This window comes from Zalophus californianus, chromosome X (genome assembly GCF_009762305.2).
Source record: "Zalophus californianus isolate mZalCal1 chromosome X, mZalCal1.pri.v2, whole genome shotgun sequence".
Lineage (NCBI taxonomy): Eukaryota > Metazoa > Chordata > Mammalia > Carnivora > Otariidae > Zalophus > Zalophus californianus.
Genome location: NC_045612.1, coordinates 18,418,267 through 18,423,239, shown reverse-complemented (window position 1 = coordinate 18,423,239; position 4,973 = coordinate 18,418,267). Strand labels below are relative to the sequence as shown.

Here is a 4,973-nt window from a genome sequence, read left to right as displayed (position 1 = left end):
AAACTCACCCCCTTGGCTGTGTTCCTTCTGATGTGGAGTTTCAATAAAGTACTCAACGGTATTCATTTGTCCCCAACAGTGCTCAGCCTTGCTCTCTTCAGAGTTGTAGGGTCATTATTCATTTATGAAAATGAAAACAAATGCACCCAAGCTAAATACCTTGCTTGTTCTGATGGCCATTAGAGGCAGGGACAACGTACTGACAACTCACTCAGGTCTTCAGGCCACGAATCCTGGAACGAAGGGTGGGAGCCTCCTTGCCCCCAGACTGCTCAGTAAACACAGCTTCGTCTTCCACAGGGCCCCTGACAGGCTGCAGATTGGTGTTTCTTCACCCATCAAGCCTGGAGCTTTGTGACAGCCCAGCTCATTAGCACACCGCGCCGATGGAGGCTGATGCTGCAATGGAACAAAAAGTTGCCAAGTTTGCAAAGTTTTTCTTCTGTACTTTCTGTCCACCAGCCCCTCTAGTGCCCCCTCTTTCTTTATCCTCATCTCTTCTTTGAGTATCCACTTGCATCAATCGTAAATTCGGCGCGCTCCTGTTCTTCAGAATCACGCTACTAGGGAGAGAGATGCTGTAACGGAATGAAGTCACGGTAAGGGCCCTAAGACTGTGTTTTGCTCCTTCCAGTACAAGAAGCAGCTAAGTGTCAGGCCCGAGACTTCATTATAAGAGTAGCAGATCTCCAGGGAAGGTTGAATCTTCGTCGCCAGCAGGTCTGGCATAGAGATGTTTGTTGTTGTTTTTTTTAAGATTTTATTTATTCATGTGCGAGAGAGCACAAGCAGAGGGGAGAGGCAGAGTGAGAGGGAAAAGCAGGCTCCCCCGCTGAGCAAGGAGCCCCATGCTGGGCTCGATCCCAGGACCCTGAGATCATGACCTGAGCCGAAGGCAGACGCTTAACTAACTGAGACACCCAGGCGCCCCTGGCACGGAGATGTTGGGACCCTGATCAGGAAGGAACCCTAAGACTCGGGCTGGTGAATGGGGGTTAATGCACTCAAAAATCTTGAGTGACCAGATTCCTCTGACCCCTGCAGGCCTGCAGAAGTACCCCACTCCTCCCTGTGAAAATCTTGTGCGCCACCCCCCACCCCAGCTTACAGGCAATGAAAAGGCTTCTGTCTTAGAAGACAACATGCATTACTGACCTGCCTCTAGCCTCCGGAAGTATGGTAAGTTACAGTTCTCCGGATGAATGGCAGAGATCAGTGCCAGCCTTAGACACCTAAACGATGTAGGGCTACTTCTTGCCATCCTGTCCCCACTTAATTCACCAGACTTGACACTGCAAAAGCCAGACAGATCCGAAAGAGTGACAGTGGCCTGCCAACTCAACCCAAGTAGTAGCCTTAGTTGGGGCTGCTGTGCCGGATCGAGTATCTTTTCTAGAGTAACTCACCACAGCCTCAGGGTCATGGTATGTGGGCTTTGAGATCTGGAAAGCGAGCTCTTTTCCGTCCTATCAGGAAAGATTACAGGAGACAGTTCACATTCACGTGGAACTGACAAGACCGTAAAATGTGTTTATGATCTTGCCCCCAGGCTCTATTAACTTTCTAGCCCTCTGCCTTATTATAGTCCAGAGGGATCTGAACATTCCTCAGAACATCACACTGGTCTGCTCTAGTGATGACATCATGGTAATTGGACCAGAAAAGCAAGAAGTAATGAGTGCATTAGAAGCCCCGGTAAGACACAGGGGTATCCAGAGGGCAAGAGAAAAACACAAGGAAGATTCAGAGAACACGCCACTGCAATTAAGGTTTTAGATGCCCAGTGGTTTGTGGCTTGCCAGCATATTCCCTCCAAAGGAAAGGACAATTTTTTTGGTACCTCCTGCCACTGAGGAGGAAGCACAACACCCGGGCAGCCTATCAGGATCCATTGGAGTGAAGGAGTAATATTTCAGATCATTTTAAAGACCCAACATCGCGGTGAGAAAAAAACCCAAAGACTTGACTCGCATTTGGCACGATTTACCACATTTTCCCCGAGATGTGGACCTAGGCCTATTTCAGGCAAATAATTGAAAAGCAGAAACAGAAGAGACCTCCATTCTCTCTTCCAGAACAAGGCACAGTGAGGAGGAGGAGGGAGCAGTGTGCGGAGCGGCTTTAGTGCATACCAGTGAGCAGAAGGAAAGGGTGTTCGTGGTGTTCTGTGCCACTGTTGGAGATCAGAACAGTCTGGCCCGATGTGGGGGGATTTCTATGCACACCTTTTGCCTGAATCTTCTGAAAGCCAGGCCTTCAGAAGGTACGTGGGGGAGTTGGCTGCCAGGCCACACCCGACCCAGGGACAGAGCGGGACGGAGTACAGTGCCTTGTGGGGCCACCCCCATCAGTACAATCAGCACTTTGGAGAGAGCCCATCTTCTGATGTAATTAGAGAGAGAGAGAGAGAGAGAGAGAGAGAGAGCATGCTGGAGGGGTCTTTAGAACAAAACTAACACTAAGACCCACACAAAAACATAAACTTTACAGTACCGATTCATTTTTATTTATTTTCAGTAGTTTTTAAAGTTTTAATTGTAGTAAAAACCATGTAACATATAATTTACCATCTTGGGACACCTGGGTGGCTCAGTAGGTTGAAGTTTCTCCTTCTGCTCATGTCATGATCCCAGGGTCCTGGGATCGAGTCTTGCTTGGGGCTCCTTGCTCAGCAGGGACCCTGCTTCTCCTTCTGCCTGCACTCCCCCTGTTTGTGCTTTCTATCTCTCTCTGACAAATAAATAAATAAAATCTAAAAAGAAAAGAAGAATTTACCATCTTAACCATTTTAACGCAACTATTCAGTTAAGCATATTCACATTGTCATGCAACAGATCTCCAGAAGTTTCCATCTTGCAGCTGAAACTCTATACCCATTTACTATCTCTCCATTTCCCCCTCCCCTCTGCCCCTGGAAACCACCACTCTACTTTCTGTTTCTAGGAGCTGGACCACTTTAGATACCTCATGTAAGTGGAATCATACAGTATTGTGACATGTAATAGGATTTCCTTCTTTTTAAGGCTGAATAATATTCCACTGTATGCATATCCCACATTGTGTTTCTCCACTCATCCATCGATAGACCTTTGGATTCCTTCACCTCTTGGGGTATTGTGACTAATGTTGCAATGAACATGGGTGTGTGGATATCTCTTTGAGATCCTGCTTTCCGTTGTTGTGGCTATATACTCAGAAATGGGATTGCTGGATCATATGGAAATTCTTTTTTTAATTTTGTGAGGAATCTTCATACTGTTTTTGATAGAGGCCGTGCTGGGTTACATTCCCACAGATGATCGTAATGCAGCTCTTTTTTTTTTTTCTCTCGTGAAATTGTTTTTATTGGGATGTAAGGGATGGGTTGGGAAAGGTCATGTGGGTTATGCCCCCCACCGGGTAAACGTCCATTCTAATCTTCCTGGGATAGCTTCTGGAGCTTTTTCTTTTTCTTGGAGCTCCTGCTCTTACTGCCGGCAGCCTCTTCAGGTCCACTGCTGCGTGGCTTCTCCTTGGAAGAGAATTTCCTCTTATCCTTGGGGAGGCTCCTATTTGCTGCCTCTTCAGCATCGCTACCTGGTTCCTCTTTGGGGGCAGATTTCTTCCTCTTGGGAAGACTTCCACTGCCAGCTGTGTCTTCAGGATCACCAGTAACCACTCCTCCTTGGAAACAGATTTCTTTTTCTTGGGTTTGGAGATAGCAACTGATGGGTCTTCCATTCCATTCTCCTGTGGAGTCTCCTGGGCCTTTTGCTTTTTCTTCTTTTTGGGTCTTTCACTTATTTCCTCATACTCCTCCAGGGTACTACTGCTGTAATGCAGCTCTTTTACACCAAAACAACTGCTGGAAGAAACTGCAGAGCTGGTCAGGGATCAATGTAGCCACTGCGAGCATTCTGGGGTTCTCCAAAAAGTTTCTTTGTTAAAAAAGATGTTATTTATTTATTTATTCATTTGAGAGAGAGAGAAAGAGAGACCACAAGCAGGGGACGGGGTAGACGCAGAGGGAGAGGGAGAATCTCAAGCCGACTCCATGCCGAGCGTGGAACCTGACTCGGGGCTCGATCCCATGACCCTGAGATCACGACCTGAGCCAAAACCAAGAGTCAGACACTCAACCGACTGAGCCACCCAGGTTCCCCGCCCCCCCAAAAGTTTCTTTGTTGAAAACTGCTGGCAGGGGAGCTCTCACTCATCAAACCAAGAACAAACTGAATACCAAGGAGGAGGTCTCCTGGTGTTTGCACAACCATTCATGCTTTTGGTCTATCTGATTTTCATGGGCACAGACACTGGGAATTAAAGGACCCACATGCAACCAGACCTCTTAATACAAGCTCATTAGAAGGGGCTTCTGCTGAATGCAAACACTCCTTTGGGCATTGCTCTGTATGCTATCGAGAACAAGAAGAAACCAAAGTCTGCTTTTAAAACCCCTGGCATATTGTAATACACATTTCTAGACTTCTTGCCAGCCAGAAAAGTAGTCGACGGTGTTTCTCTCCTGTTGATGTCAGAGATCAGTTCCAGACAGAATCTGGACTCCAGCTACACTGCTGGAGACTCTTTCAGATCCCCAGTCAGGGATTCGGCCTTGAGGTCTCGGTATTTTCTCCTCATGCTTCCAAAGCTCACAGAGATCAGTGAATGCTGTTTGTGCAGGGTGTCCCGCCCTGAAGACTCATTGCTTCCAGCAGGCAACCCAAGCCACACGGGCAACAAAATAAACTGCCGAGAAAACCTGTCTGAGCACTTCTCACTCCCCAGCCCGCTCCCCTCGCCCAAAGGTCAGAAGAGTGAGTAGGCTTTGATAATACTGCCTGGCTGCCTGCAAGGTAAATACATGCTGGAAATCCCAGCTGCGGCAACAACGGAGGCCAGAGGGAAGGGCTGGAGGGAGGGACATAAGGAGGGAGACAGAGGCAAAAACAGACAGACATAGGGAGAAACAGCCTCAATGTGGAGAGTGTTTG

General features: G+C 47.7%; 1 pseudogene; it reads right to left on the bottom strand.

Annotated features, from left to right (window-relative positions):
• Positions 1-3,412: 3,412 nt before the first annotated feature.
• Positions 3,413-4,620, bottom strand: LOC113930520 (annotated as a pseudogene).
• Positions 4,621-4,973: the final 353 nt, after the last annotated feature.